Raw genomic sequence first — 8,920 nt, 5'->3', positions numbered from 1 at the left:
AAGACAGACGTGTTTTCCAGTGTAGGTGCAGAAGCCAGACACTGTGCCATCCACTTAATGCTAAGAAGCAGCATGGTGGAGAAACCCGGTACCAAACACAGCATTTAGTCCAGAAGACAGAAGCATTTTCAACCGTGTGTTTGAAAGCTAGAGGAATGTGCCATAGACTTCACTTTGAGGGGGAAGCAAGTCTATTTAGAATGTGCATTTCTTTTTCTTTTTTTATTTCTTATCAGTGTTCCAGAATTCATTATTTATACACCACACCCAGTGCTCCATGCAATACATGTCCTCCATAATACCCACCACCAGTCTCACCCAACCTCCGACCCTCCACCCCTCCAAAACCCTCAGATTGCTTATCAGAGTCCACAGTCTCTCAAAGTTTGTCTCCCCCTCCAATTACACCAAACTCCTTCTCCTCTCCATCTCCCCATGTCCTCCGTGTTATTCCTTATGCTCCACAAATAAGTGAAACCATATGATACTTGACTCTCTCTGCTTGACTTATTTCACTCAGCATAATCTCTTCCAGTCCCCTCCATGTTGATACAAAAGTTGGGTATTTATCCTTTCTGATAGAGGCATAATACTCCATAGTATATATGGACCACATCTTCCTTATCCATTCATCCATTGAAGGGCATCTTGGTTCTTTGCACAGTTTGGCGACTGTGGCCATTGCTGCTATGAACACTGGGGTACAGATGGCCTTTCTTTTCACTACACCTGTATCTTTGGGGTAAATACCCAGTAGTGCAATTGCAGGGTCATAGGGTAGCTCTATTTTCAACTTTTTGAGGAACCTCCATGCTGTTTTCCAGAGTGGTTGCACCAGCTTGCATTCTTACCAACAATGGAGGAGGGTTCCCCTTTCTCCACATCCTCGCCAACATCTGTCATTTCCTGACTTGTTAATTTTAGCTATTCTGACTGGTGTGAGGTGGTATCTCTTTGTGGTTTTGATTTGTATTTCCCTGATGCTGAGTGATGTGGAGCACTTTTTCACGTGTCTGTTGGCCATCTGGATGTCCTCTTTGCAGAAATGTCTGTTCATGTCCTCTGCCCATTTCTTGATTGGATTATTTGTTCTTTGAGTGTTGAGTTTGCTAAGTTCTTTATAGATTTTGGATATTAGCCCTTTATCTGATATGTCATTTGCAAATATCTTCTCCCATTCTGTCAGTTGTCTTTTGGTTTTGTTAACTGTTTCCTTTGCTGAGCAAAAGCTTTTGGTCTTGATAAAGTCCCAATAGTTCACTTTTTTTTTAACTGCTATGTAAGCACTTTTCAATTACAATTTTATTTATATGTGGTGAAGCTTGTATTTTCTGTTTTTTTTTTATTTATTTTCAGCATAACAGTATTCATTGTTTTTGCACCACACACAGTGCTCCATGCAATAAGTGCCCTCCTTAATACCCACCACCTGGCTCCCCCAACCACACACCCCCCGCTCCTTCAAAACCCTCAGATTGTTTTTCAGAGTCTATAGTCTCTCATGGTTCATCTCCCTTTCCAATTTCCCTCAATTCCCTTCTCCTCTCCATCTCCCTATGTCCTCCATGTTATTTGTTATGGTCCACAAATAACTGAAACCATATGATACTTGACTCTCTGCTTGACTTATTTCACTCAGCTTAATCTCTTCCAGTCCCATCCATGTTGCTACAAAAGTTGGGTATGCATCCTTTCTGATGGAGGCATAATAATCCATAGTATGTACGGACCACATCTTCCTTATCCATTCGTCCGTCAAAGGGCATCTTGGTTCTTTCCACAGTTTGGCGACCGTGGCCATTGCTGCTATAAACACTGGGGTAGAGATGGCCCTTCTTTTCACTACATCTGTATCTTTGGGGTAAATACCCAGCAGTGCAATTGCAGGGTCATAGGGAATCTCTATTTTTAATTTCTTAAGGAATCTCCACGCTGTTCTCCAAAGTGGCTGCACTAACTTGCATTCCCACCAACAGTGTAACAGGGGTCCCCTTTCTCCACATCCTCTCCAACAATCGTTGCTTCCTGTCTTGCTAATTTTAGCCATTCTAACTGGTGTAAGGTGGTATCTCAATGTGGTTTTAATTTGAATCTCCCTGATGGCTAGTGATGATGAACATTTTTTCATGTGTCTGATAGCCATTTGTATGTCTTCATTGGAGAAGTGTCTGTTCATATCTTCCGCCCATTTTTTTGATATGATTATCTGTTTTGTGTGTGTTGAGTTTGAGAAATTCTTTATAGATCCTGGATATCAACCTTTTGTCTGTACTGTCATTTGCAAATATCTTCTCCCATTCCGTGGGTTGCCTTTTTGTTTGGTTGACTGTTTCCTTTGCTGTGCAGAAGCTTTTGATCTTGATGAAGTCCCAAAAGTTCATTTTTGCTTTTGTTTCCTTGGCCTTTGGAGACATATCTTGAAAGAATTTGCTGTGGCTGATATCGAAGAGGTTACTACCTATGTTCTCCTCTAGGATTCTGATAGATTCCTGTCTCACATTGAGGTCTTTTATCCATTTCGAGTTTATCTTTGTGTATGGCGTAAGAGAATGGTCAAGTTTCATTCTTCTACATATCGCTGTCCAGTTTTCCCAGCACCATTTATTGAAGAGACAGTCTTTTTTCCATTGAATATTTTTTCCCTGTTTTGTCGAAGACTATTTCACCATAGAGTTGAGGGTCCATATCTGGGCTCTCCACTCTGTTCCACTGGTCTATGTGTCTGTTTTTATGCCAGTACCACGCTGTCTTGTTGATCACAGCTTTGTAGTAAAGCTTGAAATCGGGTAACGTGATGCCGCTAGTTTTGTTTTTGTTTTTCAACCTTTCCTTAGCAATTCGGGGTCACTTCTGATTCCATACAAATTTTAGGATTATTTGCTCCAGCTCTTTGAAAAATGCCAGTGGAATTTTGATCAGAATGGTATTGAAAGTAGAGATTGCTCTAGGCAATATAGACATTTTAACAATGTTTATTCTTCCAATCCAAGAGCATGGAACAGTCTTCCATCTTTTTGTGTCTTCTTCAATTTCTTTCATGAGTGTTATGTAGTTCCTAGAACATCTAATACTATGTTGAACAAGAGTGGTGAGAGTGGGCATCCTTGTCATGTTCCTGATCTCAACGGGAAGCTGCAAGCTTTTTCCCATTGAGGATGATATTTGCTGTTTGTCTTTCATAGATAGATTTTATGAAGTTCAGGAATGTTCCCTCTATCCCTATACTATGAAGCGTTTTCATCAGGAACGGATGCTGGATTTTGTCAAATGCTTTTTCTGCATCAATTGAGAGGACCATGTGGTTCTTCTCTCTTCTCTTATTGATTTGTTCTATCACATTGATTGATTTGCGAATATTGAACCAACCTTGCAACCCAGGGATGAATCCCACCTGGTCATGGTGGATCATCTTTTTAATGTGTTGCTGGATCCTGTTTGCTAGGATCTTGTTGAGAATCTTTGCATCCATATTCATCAGTGATATTGGTCTGAAATTCTCCTTTTTGGTAGGGTCTTTGCCTGGTTTGGGGATCAGGGTAATGCTGGCTTCATAAAGAGTCTGGAAGTTGTCCTTCTGCTTCAATTTTTTGGAACAGCTTCAGGAGAATTGGTGTTATTTCTTCTTTGAAAGTTTGGTAGAATTCCCCAGGGAATCTGTCAGGTCCTGGGCTCTTGTTTTTTGGGAGGTTTTTGATCAATGCTTCAATCTCGTTACTAGATATCAGTCTATTCAGGTTGTCAATTTCTTCCTGGTTCAATTTTGGGAGTTTGTAGCTTTCCAGGAATGCATCCATTTCATCTAGGTTGCTTAGCTTATTGCCATATAACTGTTGGTAATAATTTCTGATGTTTGTTTCTATTTCCTTGGTGTTAGTTGTGATCTCTCCCTTTTCATTCATAATTTTATTAACTGAGCTTTCTCTCTTTTCTTTTGGTTTAGTGTGGCCAATGGTTTATCGATCTTATTGATTCTTTCAAAAAACCAGCTTCTAGTTTCTGATACGTTCTACTGTATCTCTCATTTCTACCTCATTGATCTCTGCTCTAATCTTGATTATTTCCCTTCTTGCATGTGGAGTTGGTTTGATTTGTTGTTGATTCTCCAATTCTTTAAGGTGTAGAGACAGCTGGTGTATTCTGGATTTTTCAATATTTTTGAGGGAGGCTTGGATGACTATGCATTTCCCCCTTAGAACCACCTTTGCTGTATCCCATAGGTTTTGGACCGAAGTGTCTTCATTCTCATTGGTTTCCATGAATTGTTTAAGTTTATCTTTGATCTCCTGGTTGATCCAAGCATTCTTAAGCAAGGTGGTCTTTAGCTTCCAGGTGTTTGAGTTCTTTCTGAACTTTTCCTTGTGATTGAGCTCCAGTTTCAAAGCATTGTGATCTGAGAATATGCAGGGAATAATGTCAGTCTTTTGGTATCGGTTGAGTCCTGCTTTGTGACGCAGTATGTGGTCTATTCTGGAGAAAGTTCCATGTGCACTTGAGAAGAATGAGTATTCTGTTGTTTTAGGGTGGAATGTTCTGTATATGTCTATGAGGTCCATCTGGTCCAATGTTTCATTCAATGCTCTTATTTCTTTATTAATTTTCTGCTTCGATGATCTGTCTATTTCTGAGAGAGGCGTATTAAGATCTCCTACTATTATTGTATTCATATCAATATGACTCTTTATCTTGATTAATAGTTTTCTTATGTAATTGGGTGCTCCCATATTGGGGGCATAGATATTCACATTGTTAGATCATCTTGGCGGATAGTCCCTTTAAGAATTATGTAGTGTCCTTCTGTATCTCTGACTACAGTCTTTAGCTTAAAATCTAATTTATCTGATATGAGAATCGCTACCCCGGCCTTCTTTTGAGGCCCATTGGCATGAAAGATACTTCTCCATCCCTTCACTTTCAGTCTGGGTGTATCTTTAGGTTCAAAATGGGTCTCTTGTAGACAACATATGGATGGGTCCTGTCGTTTTATCCAATCTGCAACCCTGTGTCGTTTTATGGGCACATTTAGGCCGTTCACATTGACAGTGATTATTGAGAGATAGGTTTTTATTGACATCGTGTTACCTTTGAAGTCTTTCTGTCTGTAGATTGTTTCTATATTTCTGTTCAATGATATTCTTATGATTTTTTCTCTTTTATACGACCCCCCTTAATATTTCCTGCAGTGTCGGCTTGGTGGTTGCATAGTCTTTTAAGCCTTGCCGGTCTTGGAAAATCCTTATCTCTCCATCCATTATAAATATCAGTCTTGCTGGATAGAGTATTCTTGGCTGCATGTTCTTCTCATTTAATACTCTGAATATATTTTGCCAGCCCTTTCTGGCTTGCCACTTCTCTGTGGAAAGGTCTGACATTATTCTAATGGGCTTTCCTCTGTATGTAAGGAGCTTCTTTGTCCTAGCTGCATTTAAGAGGGTCTGTCTTGAATGATAATTCTTCATTTTAACTATAAGGTGTAGCGAGGACTTTCGAGAATCTAAAATCTTGGGAGGCAATCTCTCTGCCACTAGTACCTGAACGTTGTTTCCATTCGTGAGATTGGGAAAATTTTCATAGACAACTTCTTCCACTATTTCTTCTAGACTTCTTTCTTTCTCCTCCACTTCAGGGATTCCAATAATTCTGACGTTGGAATGTTTCATGGCATCATTTATTTCCCTGGTTCTGTTTTCGTGCCTTCTGAGCTGTTTGTTCCAGGCTTCCTCCTGATCCTTTCTCTCTATCTGTTTGTCCTCCAGATCACTAATTCTATCTTCTGTCTCAGTTACCCTAGCTTTTAGAGAATTTAGATTAGATTGGAACTCATTGAGAGCATTTTGAACATCACCCCTGGTGGCTTTCAGTTCTGCCCTAACATTGTGAACATCATCCCTGGTGGCTTTCAGTTCTGCCCTAATCAATTCTGTTTGGTCATTCATGGCTTTCTCCAATCTAGCTATTGCCTGGATAATTGTTAGTCTGAATTCCTTTTCTGACATATTGTCTATGTCAATAGCCATTAGCTCTGTTGCAGAAGGCCCATCCTCTGTATTTTTCTTCTGTTGGGTATTCCTCCTCCTAGTCATTTTGGAAAGAGATGACTGAACAGTTGCAGCTGGACTTATCAATTGTGGTGCAGTCAATGTGCACCCTGGAACGCTTCTGTGCAATCAGGATTCCCCACCCAAATGAGAGAAAAAAGAAAAGAAAAAGAAATAGAGAAGAAGAAAGAAAAAAAAAGGGGGGGGGGAATAAAAAAGGAGAAAGAAAAAGAGAGGGAGAGAGAGAGATAGGAAAAAAGTGAAGATAAAAGAGAAGGCTCAGCCCAAATGGGCCACAAGGTAAGATTTATGAAGTATACAAACAAAAACAGACAAACAAAAAGACTGATAAAAGTATATGACAAGAGAAAAAAATATGTATATATATAAGCAAAAATAAAAAAAGGGAAGAACCTCATCAGAAAGAACCCCAAGTATAAGATTTATATATTATCAGGACAAACACAAATTCACAGAAACACTGACAGAAGGAAAAATTGGGAGAGTGGTTATAAATTCTCAGTGTGGGTGAGGAAGGTTATTTTGATTCTTCCTGAAGGTATCTTGATGTTTTTGTTAAGGGACTCAACTTTCCTAAGTTACAGGGGGATTAGAAACTGGTTTGCCTATAGGGGTAGCATTGATTGGGGAAAGGGGATTACCTTGAAGTTTAACTCTATATGTATAGTAGAAAATAAAAATTAAAAAAGAATAAACTAGACTAAACTAAGTTAAAATTAAAAAGAATTAAAAAATAGAAAAGCAAAAGAAAAACACGGGTGTATGTATCAAAAAGTTCAGGTTAGAAGGTTATTAAAGAATTTGATGTACTGGACATCTCAGTGTGGTGGTAAATAGGTTAAAAAATTATCTGTATGTATAAAAAAAAAGAACCAGAATATTGGTAAAGAGTTAAAACTAAAAGTTGTATTTATTAAGTAGTGGTGGTTGTTCTCTTGTAGTCTTTTTTTTTTTTTTCCTTCCTGGTTGGTTTTCTGGGGGAGGGGCCTGCCACGTGGGTTTTCAGACAATGATGTTCCCTGAGTTAGGTCCTCCCGCTCCCCTCATGGGGGTCAGCTCTGAGGAAACTGTTTTTTTCAGCCTTTTGTTCTCTGGGGGTTTTTATGTTCTTTCATCTGCTTTCTCTCGCCTTGACAGCTTTTGATGGTTTTTGGAGGTTTAGAGGAGAGCAAACTGCACCCCGACTTCCCTCTCAGAGAGAAGCCCCAGAATGTTTTGGAAAAGCTGCTGGCTGAGTGGGTTCTGAGTCACTGTCCCTGGGGTTGCAGGAGCTCCTCCTTGTACCCAAAACCAGGGCAGCGGTGGCTGTCTAGGCAGCTCCAGACCGCCAGAGAGGTTCCGAGCAGAGCTCGCACCCTGAGATTTTCCCGCTGTCCCGGGCTGGGAATGTCTGGTTTTTCCGGCTGCCAGAGCTCCAGGCTAGCGCCTATGAGTACGTATCCCAAGGGAGGGTGTGGGACACGCGCTCGTTTCAGGATTGCCGTCTGGCCAGGTTCCCAGCCCCTCAGGGTAGCCAGACCCCACTCATTCTCGGGCGCGCTGGCATTCAGGTGCACTGGCGGCTCAGGGACAGAGACCTGATTTCTCCGCCGCACTCTCTCTGGCTCCGCACCAGGGGAGGCTGTCCTGGGTCCGGGGACTTAGGTCCCTGACCCTAACTGCCCAGGTTCCCACTATTACCCGCCCCACCACGATCCTTTGCTGTTTGTTTTTTGAGTGCTTTCAACCAGACTCCAAGTTAATGCTGGTCCCCAGAAGCAGAGCACTCTCGTGTTGGGGTGTTACTTTCCAATCGGTCACCTCTGGTGGCTCCCTCCCCCTTTTGTTTATCTTCTGATATCAGTCTGATGCTCCCAGTCTGCTTTACCTGCCACTGGCGTCTTCTGCTCCTGTAGAGATCCAGACGTGTATAATTCTGATCTCAGGCTGATTTCATGGGTGGTCGGAGTTCTTTGGTAGGTAATCAGCTCACTTTAGGGTACAGGTTGAAATGGTGCCTCCTCCTACTTCCCCGCCATCTTGACTCCCCCTGTATACTTCATATATCTTACATTGGGGCCCATTTGGGCTGAGCCTTCTCTTTTATTTTCCCTTTGTCTCTCTCTTTCACTCTCTCTCTCTCTCTTTACTTTTCTTTCTTTTTCTTCTTCTCTATTTCTTTTTCTTTTTTTTTTCTCTCATTTGGGTGGGGAATCCTGATTGCACAGAAGCGTTCCATGGTGCACCTTGACTGCAGCACAATTGATACATCCAGCTGCATCCGTTCAGTCATCTCTTACCAAAAGGACTAGGAGGAGGAATGCTCAACAGAAGAAAAATACAGAGGATGGACCATCTGCAACAGAGCTAATGGCTATCGACATAGACAATAAGTCGGAAAAGGAATTCAGGCTAATAATTATCCAGGCAATAGCTAGGTTGGAGAAAGCCATGGATGACCAAATGGAATTGATTAGGGCAGAATTGAAATCCACCAGGGATGATGTTCACAATGTTAGGGCAGAAATAAAAGTCACCAGGGATGATGTTCAAAATGCTGTCAATGAATTCCAATCTAATCTAAATTCTCTAAAAGCTGGGGTAACTGAGGCAGAAGATAGAATTAGTGATCTTGAGGACAAACGGATAGAGAGAAAGGATCAGGAGGAAGCCTGGAACAAACAGCTCAGAAGGCACGAAAACAGAACCAGGGAAATAAATGATGCCATGACACATTCCAACGTTAGAATTATTGGAATCCCTGAAGTGGAGGAGAAAGAAAGAAGTCTAGAAGAAATAGTGGAAGAAGTTGTCTATGAAAATTTTCCCAATCTCACGAATGGAAACAACGTTAAGGTACTAGTGGCAGAGAGATTGCCTCCCAA

This window comes from Meles meles, chromosome 6 (assembly GCF_922984935.1).
Source record: "Meles meles chromosome 6, mMelMel3.1 paternal haplotype, whole genome shotgun sequence".
NCBI classification, from domain to species: domain Eukaryota; kingdom Metazoa; phylum Chordata; class Mammalia; order Carnivora; family Mustelidae; genus Meles; species Meles meles.
Note: the sequence above shows the minus strand (reverse complement) of the source record.